At 50.2% G+C, this 15,489-nt stretch overlaps 5 pseudogenes; all 5 read left to right on the forward strand.

Moving 5' to 3' along the window:
• On the forward strand, positions 1 to 119 carry LOC116273259 (annotated as a pseudogene).
• A 2,499-nt stretch (positions 120 to 2,618) lies between these two features.
• On the forward strand, positions 2,619 to 2,736 carry LOC116273264 (annotated as a pseudogene).
• Positions 2,737 to 6,844: 4,108 nt separating this feature from the next.
• LOC116273256 lies at positions 6,845 to 6,963 on the forward strand (annotated as a pseudogene).
• A 2,666-nt stretch (positions 6,964 to 9,629) lies between these two features.
• Positions 9,630 to 9,745, forward strand: LOC116273261 (annotated as a pseudogene).
• Positions 9,746 to 12,066: 2,321 nt separating this feature from the next.
• Positions 12,067 to 12,184, forward strand: LOC116273258 (annotated as a pseudogene).
• Positions 12,185 to 15,489: the final 3,305 nt, after the last annotated feature.

Genomic DNA, 15,489 nt, shown 5'->3' on the forward strand with positions numbered 1-15,489 from the left:
GTCTACTGGCATACCACCCTGAACCCCCCTGATCTCGCCTGATTTCGGAAGCTAAGCAGCGTGGGGCGTGGTTAGTACTTGGATGGGAGACCGCCTAGGAATACCGGGTGCTTTAGGCATTTTTGTTTTCTTTCTTGTCTTTCTTTCTTTTCTACCTGCCTTTCTTTCTCCTTCTCTCTGTTCCCTCTCTTCTCTCTCTTTCGCTTCTTCTTTCTTTCTTTCTTTCTTTCCACTTGTCCACGATCCGTCTGTTGATCTCGCTGGCACGGATTCTGAAAACCTGCCCTGTTCACGATCCAGCGTTCCGCCAGTTCGCCTGATCTCGAAACATCCGAGCGGCGGCTGGCCAACGATCTTTCTTTTCTTCCTCTTTTTCTTCCAGAGATCGAGTCTTGCTGTGTTCCCCCAGGCCGAGTGCAGTGGCGTGACCTTGGCCTACTGCAACCTCCTCCTCCTGCTCACTTATTCTCTCCTCTGCTCCCGCTCCTGAGCAGCTGGGGACTACAGGCACAGCCACCATGCCCGGCCTTATGCCTTTTGTAGCTCTGGGGAGATGCGCGGTTTCACCATGTTAGACAGGCTGGTCTGGATCTCCTGACTAAGTGATCCACCCTCCTCAGCCACACAAAGTGCTAGATTACAAGCATGATCCACCATGCCCGGCCTGCTGCAGGCTTTTGTGGGTTGCCCCCTCCCTCAAATGCCCCTACTGTCATCATGCTTCCCAACCTCCCTTGACTCTGTTCCCCATTATCACCTGTTCACCCCCTGCCGTAGGGACCTCCTCCTGAGGATTCAGCACCAATGCACCAACACCAGGCAGCAGCATCTCACTTCTTCTGCCTCACCGCTGTCTCTGCCAGGGAGCCTGGCCCAGCTTGGGAGAGAGGGCTGTGACACCAGCAGTGCAGACGTGGGTTCCTGGTGATTCACGGTGCCTTCCCATTCCCGGAATGCCCATGGGATCCAATCCACACATTGGGTTTCACTGCAGCCTTCTTCAACTGGGAAGGTTGGGATGGGCAGGCAGCACATGTCACAGCCAAGACCTCTGCTCCAGAACGCATGGGCTGCTTTATCCGGGAGAAGGACATTACTTCACCAGCCACCAGGAAAACAGTCCCTTTGCACCTGGATTCTCATTGCACCAACTTTCTGTAAACTCCAGCCCCTGAGGGACATGCCAGAGATCCAGGCCTCAGCCCCATGTAAGCACGCCCGTGCCATGGCATCTACAATCATACCACTCCTGAACGCGAGGATCCGGATCTGAGATCTGATTCCGGATCGACGAGCGATGCGCGATCTGATCGCCTCGATCTGGCAAAGATCGCCTGACGCGCCGACGCAAGTGGATTGACGCGCACCGATTGATAAGCGGATGCGCAGCGCGATGCAAAGCAAAGCGTTGATCGCGTGCCGGATCCTATGGCCGGCAATAAGTGGCGGCGGCGCCCGAGCCCCGCCCTGGCGGTGGCGGCGGGTGGCGGCGCGCCGCCGCCTGCCTGCCCGCCTGCCCGCCTGCCCGCCCGCCTATGGATCCGATCCGACGAAATGATCCTTTCGACAGCTCTGCCCAGGTTCACGCCATGCTCCTGCCTCATCTCCTGAGCAGCTGAGACTACACGCACTCCCTTTCCTGTACACCCGCCTCATGTTTTGTAGATTTACTAGAGATGGGTTTTCACCTTGTGTGGCCACAGGGCAGGCTCAGACTTCCCTGACCCTGTGAGGTAGTAGGGCGCACTGCTCACAAGCTCTGCCTCCAGGGTTCACACCATGCTCCTGCCTCAGCCTCCTGAGCAGCTGAGACTACACACACCCTTCAGCACACCCGGCTCATGTTTTGTAGATTTACTAGAGATGGAGCCACCCCTGAAAACGTCTGTAGATCTCCACCTCGTGACCACAAGTCTCAAACCTCCCAAAAGTGATGGGATTACATTTAGATCCACTGCACCCAGCCTGCAGGGAGGCTTTTGTGGCCTTCCCCCTCCCTCGCTTCCCCCTACTATCGCCATGCTTCTCAACCTCCCCTGACTCTGCTCCCCCTTTATCATGCCCCTAAAACCCCGACGCACCTGGGGAACTCCTTCTGGGGTTGCGCCAACAAAGCACCACCAGGCAGCAGCATTCCACCACTTCCGCCTAGCCGCCGTCCAGCCAGGAGCCAGGATTCAGGGCTCCAGTCTGGGAGGGCAGGGTGCTGGACACTAAAGTTGCAGGCCCGGGTGTTGGCATTGTGAGAAAATGGCCACGCACCGCATGGCCACCTGTTTGACCTTGGCCAGTCCTGATGGCTCTGGGTGGGTGTGGAAAGAGGGGGCCTCACAGGAGCTCCAGAGCGACCAGGGATGCAAAAGAATACCTCCATGACAGGATGGAGTATTGGACGGGGTCGCAGGATCGTAGGCCCTGGGCCCTGACACTTCAGAGCACTCCCTGTTCCTAGTGGCCGACATGGTTGAAGCTCGGTAGCTGGGGAGCCGGGGGAAGGCCGCGTGCGAGTGGCTCGGGGCTCCCGACCTGAGCCCGGCATCCCCAGGCTGGCAGTGTGGACTGGAAGCCAGCAGACAGGGCTGGGCCGGGCTCTTGGGGCACCCAAGGGCCTCTGTGGTGTCTGTCCATACCTCCCTGAACACGCCCGATCTCATCTGATCTTGTGAAGCTAAGCAGGGTCGGGTCTAGTTAGTACTTGGATGGGAGACCACTTGGGAATACCGGGTGCTACAGACTTTTTTGCTTTCTTTCTTATCTTTCTTTCCTTTCTACCTTCCGTTCTTCCCTTCTCTCTCTTCTTTCTTTCATTCTTTCTTTCTTTCCTTCTTTCTTCTTTTCTTTCTTTCTTTCTTTTCTACCTTCCATTCTTCCCTTCTCTCTCTCTCCTTTCTTCCTTTCATTCTTTCTTTCTTTCCTTCTTTCTTCTTTTCTTTCTTTCTCTCTTTCTTTTCTACCTCATTCTTCCCTTCTCTCTCTCTCCTTTCTTTCTTTCATTCTTTCTTTCCTTCTTTCTTCTTTTCTTTCTTTCTCTCTTTCTTACTTTCTTTCTTCATTCTTTTCTTTCTTTCTTTCTGTCTCTCTTACTTTCTTTCTGTCTTTCTATCTTACTCTCTCTTTCTTCCAGATGGAGTCTCGCTCTGTCACCCAGGTTGGAGTGCAGTGGCTTGATCTTGGCTCACTGCAAGCTCTGCCTCCTGGGTTCACGCCATTCTTCCGCCTCAGCCTCCAGAGCAGCTGGAAATACAGGCACCTGCCACTACTCCAGGCTCTTGTATTGTAGTTTTACCAGAGACTGGGTTTCACTGTGTTAGCCAGGCTGGTCTGCATCTCCTGAGCTCGTGATCCACCCACCTCAGCCTCCCAAAGTGCTGTGATTACAGGTGTGATCCACCAGTCTCGGCCTGCTCTAGGCTATTTTGGCTTCCCCGCTCACTCAGTATGCAGGGTCAGGCCTGGTTAGTACTTGGATGGGAGACTGCCTGAGAATACCGGGTGCTGTAGGGTTTTTTGCTTTCTTTCTGGTCTTTCTCTCTTTTCTACCTTCCTTTCTCTCCTTCTCTCTCTCTTCTTTCTTTCTTTCTTTCTTTCTTTCTTTCTTTCTTTCTTTCTTTCTTTCTTTCTTTCTTTCTTTCTTTCCTTCCTTCCTTCCTTCCTTCCTTCCTTCCTATTTCTTTCTTTCTTTTCCTTTCTCTCTGTTTCCTTATTGTTTTCTTCTTTCTTTCCTTCTTTCTCTTCTTTCTTTCTCCTTCCTTCCTTCCTTCCTTCCTTCCTTCCTTCCTTCCTTCCTTCCTTCCTTCCTTCCTTCCTTCTCTTCCACATGGAGTGTCGCTCTGTCACCCAGGCTGGAGTGCAGTGGCGCGATCCTGGCTCACTGCAAGCTCTGCCTCCAGGGTTCATGCCATTCTCCTGCGTCAGCCTCCAGAGCAGCTGGAAATTCAGGCGCCCACCAGTACTCCAGGCTCTTGCTTTGCAGTTTTCCCAGAGACTGGGTTTCACCGTGTTAGCCAGGCTGGTCTGCATCTCCTGAGCTCGTGATCCATCCACCTCGGCCTCTCAAAGTGCTGGGATTACAGGCATGATCCACCAACCCTGGCCTGCTGTAGGCTATTTTGGCTTCCCCTCTCACTCATTATGCAGGGTCAGCCCTGGTTAGTACTTGGGTTGGAGACCGCCTGGGAATACTGGGTGCTGTAGGGTTTTTTGCTTTCTCTCTGGTCTTTCTTTCTTTTCTACCTTCCTTTCTTCCCTTCTCTCTTCTTTCTTTCTTTCTTACTTTCTTTCTTTCTTTGCTTCCTTCTTTTTCTTTCTTTCATTCCTTTTTCTTTCTTTCTTTTCCTTCTCTCTCTTTCCTTATTGTTTTCTTCTTTCTTTCCTTCTTTCTCTTCTTTCTTTCCTGTTCTTTCTTTTTTCCTTTCCTTCCTTCCTTCCTCCCTCCCTCCTTCCTTTCTTTCTTTTCTTTCTTTTCTTTTCTTTTCTTTTCTTTTCTTTTCTTTTCTTTCTTTCTTTTCTTCTTTCTCTTCCAGACAGAGTCTCACTGTGTCACCCAGGCTGGAGTGCAGTGGAGTGATCTCAGCTCACTGCAAGCTCCAATTCCTGGGTTCACACCGTTCTCCTTCCTCAGCCTCCCTGGCAGCTGAGACTACTGGTGCCTGACACCAAGCCCGGCTCATGTTTTGTAGTTTTAGTAGAGACTGGGTTTCTCTGTGTTAGGCAGGTTTATCTGGATCTCCTGACCTCTTGATCCACCCATCTCAGCCTGCCAAAGTGCTGGGATTACAGGTGTGATCCACTGTGCCTGGCCTGCTATAATCTTTTGTGGCTTCCCCATCCCTCACTTCCCCCTACAGTTGCCATGCTTCCCAACTCCCCTGACTCTGCTCCCACTTTATCACCTGCTTACATGCGCCACAGCCTGGGACTTCCCCCTGGGTTTCCACCACCAAAACACCATTGGGCATCAGAATCCCACCACTTCCACCTCACCACCGCCCCTCCAGAAGCCTGGCTCCACTCCAGGAGTGCAGGGTGCTGGACCCCAAACGTGCAGGCACGGGTTCCCTGCCGTTTGCTGTGCCTTCCTGCTCCAGGAATGACCAGGTGATTCAATCCACTCATCGGGTGCTGCCACAACTTTCCGAACCAGGGGAAGGGGTGGGCAGGGGCAGCGGGTGCCACACATGCCAGCCAAGACCTCTGCTCCAGAATGCCGGGGCTGCTTTATTCGGGGAAGGACATTGCTTCACCAGCCACCAGGAAAACAGTCCCTGTGCACCCGGATTCCCATTGCCATCATCTTCTTGTAACTGTAGTCCCGAGGACAATCCACAGACCCAGACCTTGGGTCCCATGGGCACGCCCATTGCCACAGCTCCCGCCAAATGGACGGGTGAACTCTGCCAATCAAGGGGCCCAGTGAACCACACCAAGATCAGATTGAGGTGCCCAGAAAGGAAGGAGCCTATGAAACCCACTTCCAAAGCAAGCAATTAATCCAAGAGAAACCCTTCACAGTGCTCTGGAGCAGCCAGATACCAAAAGAATACCTCCCCAACAGGGTGGAGGACCGGATGGGATCCCAGGAATGTGAGCCCTGGACCCTGATGCCTTGGAGCACTCCCTGTTCTGAGCAGGTGCGACGTGGTGGAAGCTCGGGAGCCTGGGAGCCAGAGGGAAGGCTGTGGGTGAGCAGCATGGGGGTCCTGATCCCAGCCTGGTAGCCCTAGGCCAACAGTGCCACCTGGAAGCCGGCAGGCATGGCAGAGCCGAGCTCCTGGGTCAGCCAGGCACCTCTGCCAGTGTCTACCACCATACCACTCTGAACGTGCCCGATCTCATCTGATCTCGTGAAGCTAAGCAGGGTCAGGTCTGGTTAATACTTGGATGGGAGACCCACTGGCAGTACCAGGTTCCATAGGCTTTTTTGCTTTCTTTCTTTTCTACCTTCCTTTCCTTCTCTTTCTTTCTTTCTTTCTTTCTTTCTTTCTTTCTTTCTTTCTTTCTTTCTTTCTTTCTTCTTTCTTTTCTTTCTTTCTTTCTTTCCTTCTTTCTTTCGTTCATTTATTTCTTCTTTCTTTCCTTCTTTCTTTCTTTCTTTCTTTCCTTCTTTCTTTCATTCATTTATTTCTTCTTTCTTTCTTTCCTTCTTTCTTTCTTTTCTTTCTTTCTTTTTCTCTCTCTCTCTTTCTTTCTTGCTTGCTTTCTTCCTTTCTTTCTTTCTTTCTTTTACTTCCAGACAGAGTCTCGCTCTGTCACCCAGGCTGGAGAGCAGTGGCACGATCTCGATTCAGTGCAAGCTCCGCCTCTGGGGATTTTCTCCTGGTGATTGTGGGGTGTGACTGGGTTTCTCTCAGCAGCTCTCACCAGGAATCAGGCTGCCGGCTCTAGTGCCAGCCATGTGGGAAAGCAGGGCCATCTCCCAACCCCCAAACTCCCGTGCCCTCTTGCCCACTGGCCGGGTCTTGGTCAGGACAAACGACCATGGTGGGGGTGTTGTGAGAAAAAAGCCATGCCACTGGGCTGGCTGTTCACTCTTGGCCAGCCCTGACAGCTTTGGGTTGGTGGAACAACAGGGGGCCTCACAGGAGCTTCTGAGCACCCTGGGATCCAATAGAGTGTCTCGGCAACAGGGCGGAGGACCGGATGGAGTCCCAGGATCATGGTCCCTGGGCCCTGATGCCTAGGAGTGCTCCCTGTTCTGAGCGGAACCATTGTGGTGGAACTTGGCAGCTCGGGAGCTGGTGGAAGGCCGCGGGCACCCGGAAACCCTGGGCTGGCGGTGCCAGCTGGAAGCTGGCAGGCATGGCTGGGGTGGGGGCTCTTGGGGCAGCAAGGCACCTCTGCCAGCGTCTACAGACATACCACCCTGAATGCTCCCAATCTCCTCTGATCTTGGAAGCTAAGCAGGTTAGGACCTGGTTAGTACTTGGATGGGAGACCGCCTAGGACTACTGAGTGCTGTAGTCTTTTTTGCTTTCTTTCTTTTCTACCTTCCTTTCTTTACTTCTCTCTCTCATTTCTTTCTTTTCTTTCTTTCTCTCTTTCTTTCTTTCCTTCTTTTTTTCTTACTTTCTTTGTTTCCATCTTTCTTTTCATTCTTTCTCTCTCCCTCTTTCTTTCTTTCCTTCCTTCTGTCTTTCTTTTCTTTCTCTCTTTCTTTCTTCTTTCTTTCCTTCTTTCTTTTCTTTGTTTCCTTTGTCTCTTTCTTTCTTTTCTTCATCCTTTTCTTTCTGTTTTTTCTTTCTTTAAATCAATCTTTCTTTCTTTCTTTTCTTTCTTTCTTTCTCTCTCTCTCTCTCTTTCTACCTTTCTTCCTTCCTTTCTTTTCTTTTCTTTTCTTTTCTTTTCTTTTCTTTCTTCTTTCTAGATGGAGTCTCACTCTGTCAATGTGCAATGGCACAATCTCGGCTCACTAAAAGCTTGGGCTCCCTGGTTCTCGCCATTCTCCTGCCTCAGCCTCGCAAGTACCTGGGACTACAGACACCTGCCACCATGCCCGGCTCATGTTTTGTAGTTTTAGTAGAGATGGGGTTTCACCGTATTAGCCAGGTTGGTCTAGATCTCCTGAACTCATGATCCACCTGCCTCAGCATGCCAAAATCCTGGGATTACAGGCGTGATCTGCCACGCACAGCCTGCTGTAGGCTTTTGTGGCTTCCACCCTCCCTCCCTTCCCCCTACTGTTACCATGATTCCCAGCCTCTCCTGACTGTGCTTCCCAATCATCGTGCCCCTACACACATCTGGGGACATCCTTCTGGGTTGTGCCACCAAAGCACCACCAAGCAGCAGCATTCCACCACTTATGCCTAGCCGTCGCCCCGCCAGGAGCCTGGTTCCAGACTGGGAGTGCAGGGGGCTGGAGCATCAAGGCACAGGCACTGCTGTTGTCATTGTGAGAAAAACGTCATCCACCGCTAGGCCGCATGTTCGCCCTTGGTCAACCCTGAGGGCTCTGGTTGGGTGGGGTAAGAGGGGGCCTTGCTGGAGCTCCTGAGCCATCAGGGATCCAAAAATATACCTCTGTAACATGGCAGAGGACTGGGCTGTGTCCCAGGATCATGGGGCCTGGGCCCTGGGCCCTGACACCTCAGAGTGCTCCCTGTTATGAGCAGGCCCAATGTGGTGGAAGCTCGTGACCTTGGGAGCCAGTGGAAGGTCGTGGGCCAGTGCCTCATGGATCTCGATACGAGCCTGTCGGGCCTGAGCTGGTGATGTCAGTTGGAAGCCTGTGGTCATGGCTGGGCCAGGCTCTTGGGACAGCCAGGCACCTCTGCCCACGTCTACGGCCATACCACCTTGAATGTGCGCGATCTCGTCTGTTCTTGGAACCTAAGCAGGGTCTGGCCTGGTTAGGACTTCCAAGGCACACTGGCTGGGAATACTGGGTGCTGTAGGTTTTTGGCTTTCTTTCTTGTCTTTCTTTCTTTTCTACCTTCCTTCTTACCTTCTCTCTCTCTTTCTCTTCTTTCTTTCTTTCTTTCTTTCTTTCTTTCTTTCTTTCTTTCTCTCTGTCTTTCTTCTATCTTTCCTTCTTTCTTTTGTTTCTTTCTTTTTTCTCTTTCTTTCCATTTTTCTTTCTTTTCTTTCTTTCTTTCTCGCTTTCTTTCTTCTTTCTTTCCTTCTTCATTTGTTTCTTTTGTTTGTCTCTTTCTTTATTTCTCCTTTTTTAATTCTTTCTTTTCTTTCTCCTCTTTCTTTCTTTCCTTCCTTCCTTCCTCCTTCCTTTCTTTCTCTTTCTTTCTTTCTTTCTTTCTTTGCAGTAATGCGATCTCGGGTCACTTCAAGCTCCACCTCCCAGGTAAACGCCATTCTCTTGCCTCTGTCTCCCAAGCAGCTGGGAATACATGTGCCCACCACCATGCCTGGGTCATGTTTTGTAGTTTTAGTAGAGATGGGGTTTCACCATGTAAGTTGGGCTGGTCTGGATCTCCTGACCTCGTGATCCATACGCCTCGGCCTCCCAAAGTGATGGGATTACATTTGTGATCCACCCCTTCCAGCCTGCAGTAGACTTTTGTGGCTTTCTCCCTCCCTTCCATCCCTCTACTATCGCCATGACTCTGCCCCCCCTTTATCACGCCCCTGCACCCCCAAAGCACCCAGGGAACTCCCTCTGGTGGTGCGCCACCAAAGTGCCATCGGGCAGGAGCATTCCACCACTTCCGTCTAGCCGCCACCCCACCAGGAGTCTGGCTCCAGCCTGGGAGGGCAGGGGCCAGACCCCAAAGGCACAGGCCTGGGTATTGGTGTTATGAGAACAAGTCAATGTGCCACTGGGATGCCTGTTCGCCCTTGGCCAGCCCTGACGGCTCTTACTGTGTGGGGCAAGAGCGGGCCTAGCAGGTGCTCCTGAGCCACCAGGGATCCAAAAGAATACCACTGCACCAGGGTGGAGGCCCAGACGGTGTCCCAGGATCGTGGGCCCTGGGCCCTGATGCCTCGGACCCCTACCTGTTCCAAGTGGGCCAGATGTGGTGCAAGCTCGGGAGCTCGGGACCCAGGGGAAGGCCATGGGCTAGTGGGTCCAGGATCCTGATACGATCCTGGAGGCCCCAGGTTGGCGGTACCGGCTGGAAGCCAGCAGGCATGGCTGGGCCAGGCTCTTGTGGCAGCCAAGTGCTTCTGCCAGCATCTACGGCCATACCACCCTGAACGCACGGGATCTCTGATCTCGGAAGCTAAGCAGGGTTTGACCTTGTTAGTATTTGGATGGGAGACCATCTGGGAATACCGGGTGCCGTAGATTTTTTTGTTTTCTTTCTTGTCTTTCTTTCTTTTCCACATTCCTTTCTTTCCTTCTCTCTCTCTTCTTTCTTTTTTTCTTTCTTTCTCTCTTTCTTTCCTTCCCTCTTTCTTTCTTTCTTCCTTTTCTTTCTTTCTCTCTCTCTTTCTTTCTTTTATCTTTCCTTCTTTCTTTTCTTTCTTCTCTCTTTCTCTTTCTTTCTTTCTTTCTTTCTTTCTTTCTTTCTTTCTTTCTTTCTTTCTTTCTTTCTTTCTTTCTTTCTTTCTTTCTTTCTTTCTCTTCTAGACGGTGTCTCGCTCTATCACCCAGGGTGGAGTGCAGTGGCGCAATCTCGGCTCACTTCATGCTCCATCTCCCATGTTCACACCATTCTCCTGTCTCAGCCTCCTGAGCAGCAGGGACTACAGGCGCCCACCCCCACGACGGCCTCATGTTTTGTGGTTTTAGTAGAGACGGGGTTTCAACGTGTTAGCCAGGCTGGTCTGGATCTTCTGACCTCGTGATCCACATTCCTCGGAATTCGAACGTGCTGTGGTTGCAGCCGTGATCTATGGAGCCAGGCCTGCTGTAGTCTTTTGTGGTTTCAACCATCCCTCCCTTTCCCCACTGTCGCCATGCTTCCCAAATTCCCCAGATTCTGCTCCCACTTTATCGCCCTCCTACAACACTGCCGCAGCCGGGGACATCAGCTTGGGGGTCCACCACCAAAGCACCACTGGCAGCAGCCTCCCACTTCTGCCTCACCGCCACCATGCTAGGAGCCCGGGTCCATCCCAGGAGGTCAGGGGGCCAGACCATAAAGGTGCAGGCACAGGTTCCTTGCTGTTCACATTGCCTTACCGCTCCCAGAACGCCCAGGAGATTCGATGCACTCATCGGGCACCACTGCAACCTTCCAAACTTGGGGAAGTGGTGGGCAGGGGAAGCCCATGCCACACACGCCAACCAACACCTCCACTCCAGAACGCAGAGGCCACTTTATCCGAGGGAAGGACATTGCTCTGCCAGCCACCAGGAAAACAGTCCCTGTGCACCCAGATTCCCATTGCCACCATTGTCGTGCAAATTCCAGTTCTGAGGACACGCCAGAGACCCAGGCCTTGGGCCCCGTGGTCACGCTCGGTTCCACAGCTCCTGCTAAATGGGCGGGCGCACTCTGCAAATCCAACAGGCCCACTGCACCGCACCAAGAGCACAGGGAGGTGCCAACAAAGGAAGGAGCCTATGATACCCACGTCCAAAACAAACAATTAATCCAAGACATTCTCCGTATCAGTGCTGCATTTCTCCTCTCGCATGGCTGGCCTGGCCACCCTGTTCTGGACCAGCCCAAGCCCCCTCCACCCTACCCCGGTCTGCTCAAAAGGACCCTGCTTACAGGAGCCGGGTGCTCCCTCTCAAAGTCTCTATCACTCTTGCTCTCTAGCTCCCTCCCCCTCTCACTTCTGGGTTTGCCCCTGCACCTCCCACTACTTCTGTAGCCTTCCCTCTGTCTCTCTGTCTCTCTCTCTTTCTCTGTCCCACTATCTGTCTCTGAATCTCTGTCTGTCTCTTTCCCTCTCCCCTTCCCCTGTCTCTCTTGATGGATGTCTCTCTCCCTCCTTCGGTTTCAATCTCACCAACCATCTCTTCCTTGCTTTCCTTCAAGCCGTTTGTGTGTGCATGCATGTGTGCGTGTGTGTGAGTGTGTATCTGTGTGTGTGCGCATGTGTGTGTGTGTTACTGCGTGTGAGAGCCTGGGTGTGTTTGTGTGTGGGGCTGTGGATTTTCTCCTGGTAGTGTTGGTGTGTGTCTGGGTTTCTCTCAGCCCCTCTCCCTGGAGATCAGGCTGCCAGCTCCAGTGCCAGACTGGGGCAAAGCAGCGCCATCCCCCAAACCACAACTCCCCATGCCCTCTTGCCCACCAGGAGGGTCTTGGTCGGGATAAACGACCATGGAGTTGTTTTGAGAAAAAGTCCATGTGCTGCTCAGCTGCCTGTTTGCCCTTGGCCAGCCCTGAGGGCTCTGGGTGGGTGGGGCAATAGGGGGCCTCACAGGAGCTCCTGAGCTACGAGGTATTCAAAAGAGTACTTTGGTGACAGGGCAGATGACCGGATGGGGTCCCAGGATCGTGGGCCCTGGGCCCTGATACCTTGGACCAATTCCCTGTTCCAAGCGGGCCTGACATGGTGGAAGCTCGGGAGCTCGGGAGCCTGGGGAAGGCCGAGGGTGAGCTGCTTGGGGGTTCGAATATGAGCCTGGCGTCCCTGGGCTGGCAGTGCCAGTTTGAAGCTGGCAAGCATGGCTGGGCAGGGCTGTTGGGGCAGCCAGGTGCCTCTGCTGGCATCTACGGGCATGCCACCTGAACCCACCCGATCTCGTCTAATCTCGGAAGCTTAGCAGTGTGGGGCCTGGTTAGCACTTGGATGGGAGACCACCTGGGAATGCCAGGTGCTGTAGGCTTTTTTGTTTTCTTCCGATCGCGCCGTTGATCGAGCGCAAAAAAAGCGGAAGCGTGGATTTGAAAGATCCTGACTGATCCACGATTGATCCTGACGATCCCTACATGATAGGCCCTGTGTGTGGATGTTCCCTTCCCGAGTCCAAGTGGATCTCTATTGTTCAGCTCCCCACCTATGAGTGAGAATGACATGTGTTTGGTTTTCTGTCTTTGGTGGATAGTTTGCTAAGAATGATGGTTTCCAGCTGCATCTGTCCCTGCTGTGTGATGCAAAACTCATCCTTTTTATACGTACAGTATCCTTAGCGGTGTATATGTGCCAGCATTTTCTTAATCCAATCTGTCACTGATGGGATATTTGGGTTGATTCTGTAAGCTCCTGCGCATAGGAATAGTGCTGCAATAAATATACGTGCATGTGCCCTATGCAGCAAGCATAACCCCATAATCCCTTTCTTGGGCACATACCTGCAATGGGATGGCTACCAAGCATGGCAATATCTAGTTCTAGGATCCTTGGAGGAATCATTTTGCCACTGTTTCCATAATGGCTGAACTAGTTTACAATCCTACCACAGGTGTAAAAGTGTTCTCGGCTTCTCCACATCCTCTCCAGCACCTGTTGTTTCCTGACTTTTAATGATAGCCATTCTAACTGGTGTGAGATGCATTCTCATTGTGGTTTTGATTTGCATTTTTCTTGATGGCTAAAGTGATGATGAGCATTTTTTCATATGTCTGTTGGCTGTATGAATGTCTTCTCTTTGAGAAATGGTCTGTCTACATCCTTTGCCTCCACTTCTTTGATGGGGTTGTTTTGTTTTTCTTGTAAATTTGTCTTGAGTTCTTTTGTAGAAATTTGGATATTAGCCTTTGTCAGATGAGTAGATTGCAAAAAATTTTTCTCTCCCATTCTCTGTAGGTTAGTCTGTTCACTCTGATGGTAGCTCTCTTTTCTACGTGCAGAAGCTCTTTAGTTTAATTTAGATCCTATTTGTCAATTTTAGCTTTGTCAGTTGCTTCTTTGGTGTTTTAGATACAGTTCTTTGCCTGCCTAAGTCCTGGGAAATTTGGTACTACCCCAGGCTTTCCCCAGGATTCTTTTATGGCATTAGGTCCAACATCCAAGTCTCTAATTCACTTTGAATTAATTTTTCAGAGTAAGGAGTGCAAGGGAAAGGATCCCAGTCAGCTTTCTACTTATGGCTAGGCCAATTTTCTCCTGCACCCATTTACAATAGGAATCCTCTTTCCTCTATTTCTTGTTTCCTCTCTAGGTTTGTCAAAGATCAGATGGCTGTAGATGTGTGGTATTATTTCTGAGGACTCTCTGTTCTGTTCCCATTGGTCTATATCTCTGCTCTTTGGGTACTCAGTACCATGCTGTTTTGGTTACTGTAGCCTGTAGCATGGGGTTTAAGTCGGGTATGATGCCTCCAGCTTGTTCTTTTGACTTCTAGGGATTGTCTTGAGATGTGGGGTCTTTTGGTTCCATATGAACTTTAAAGCAGTTTTGCCCAATTCTAGAAGAAATCCCATTGGTAGCTTGGATGGGGATGGCATTGAATCTATAATAACCTTTAGCAGTATGGCATGCATTTTCAGGATATTGATTCTTCCTATCCATGATATATGGTATGTTCTTCCATTTGTTTGTGTCTCTTTTATTTCACTGAGCAGTGGTTTGCAGTTCTCCTTGAAGAGGTCCTTTACATCCCTTTGTGTTGGATCTTTGTAGGTATTTATTCTCTTTGAAGCTAAATTGTAGAAATGCAAAGTTCATTCCATGATTCTATTTGTGTTTGTCTAGCATATGTGAGTAAGAAGCTTGTGATTTTTGCACATTAATTTTTGTATCCTGAGACTTTGGCTGAAGCAGCGACCAGCTTTATGAGATTTCCGGGGTTGAGACAATGGGGTTTTCTTAAATATACAATCATGTCATCTGCAAACAGGGGATAATTTGACTTTCCTAACTGAATACCTCCTCTGGATTTCTTTCTCTTGCCTGGATTGCCCTAGCCTGTGAACTTCCAACCCTGGCGTTGAATAGGAGTGGTGGAGAGAGGGCAATCCCTGTCTCTGTGCCAGCTCTGGTGCTGAATTCTTCCAGTTTCTTTGCCCATTCAGCATGATATTACGTGGCCTCATTGCAAATAGCTCCCATTATTTTGAGGAACGCTCCATCACTACTGAATTTATTGGAGCCGCTTTTAGTAAAGGGCTGCTTGAATTTTGTCAAAAAGCCTTTTCTGCACTCCATTGAGATAACTGCGTGGTTCTTTGCCTTTGAAGTTCTGTTTCTTATATGCTGATCATGCTTATTGGATTTGGTGAATGCTGAACCAGCCTTGCATCCCAGGGATGCAGCTTCCTACTTGATCTTTCATGGGTGGATAAGCTTTACGTGTTGTTGAACTTCGCCTGCCAGTATTCCATTGGAGGATTTTGCATCGGACGTTCACTGCGGGAGTATATTATTCAAAATCTCTTTTTGTTGTGTCTCTCAGGCTTTGCATCCGGGATGATGCTGGCTCTGGCAAAATGATAGGAGGATTCCTCTTTTCTATTGATTGGAATAGTTTCAGAAGGAAATGGTACTCAACTCCTCCTTATACCTCCTCTGGTAGAATCTGAGCTGTGGAATCCATCTGGTCCTGACTTTTTTGGTTGGTAGGCTATTAATTATTGCCTCTTAATTTCAGGAGCCTACTATTGTATTCATATTCAGGGATCTCGACTCTCCCGGCTCTAGTCTCAAGAGGGTGTCCAGGAGTACCTATCCTCCTCCTAGGTTTCCTTTCCAGTTTATTTGCGACAGGTGTTTATATATATATAGTATTCTCTGATGGTGCAGTTTGTATTTCTGTGGGGTTTGTGATATCCCTTTGATTATTTTAATTATGTCAGATTTGATCTCTTCTCTCTTTTCTTTCTTATTAGTCTTGCTAGTGGTCTGTCAATTTTGTTGATCTTTCTAAAAAAAACCAACTCCTGGATCTCATTGATGTCTTTGAGGGTTTTGTAGTTCTATCCCTTCAGTCTCTGCTCTGATCTTAGTTATTTCATTCTCTCATACTCCTTTTGAATGTGTTTTGCCTTTGCTTCTCTAGTTCTTTTTTAATTCTCATGAGTGTTAGAGGTCAATTTTGATCTCTTTCCTTGTTTCTCTCTTTTGTGGGTAATTTTAGGCTATAAATTCTCTCTCTATTATTAATTGCTTCTTTAAATGTGTCCCAGGATCCTGGTATGTTGTATCTTTGTTCCATTGGTTTCAAGAACATCTTTATTTCTGCCTTCTATTTCT

The sequence above is a fragment of the Papio anubis genome, unplaced genomic scaffold (genome assembly GCF_008728515.1).
Source record: "Papio anubis isolate 15944 unplaced genomic scaffold, Panubis1.0 scaffold49, whole genome shotgun sequence".
In the NCBI taxonomy this organism is placed as follows: Eukaryota; Metazoa; Chordata; class Mammalia; order Primates; family Cercopithecidae; genus Papio; species Papio anubis.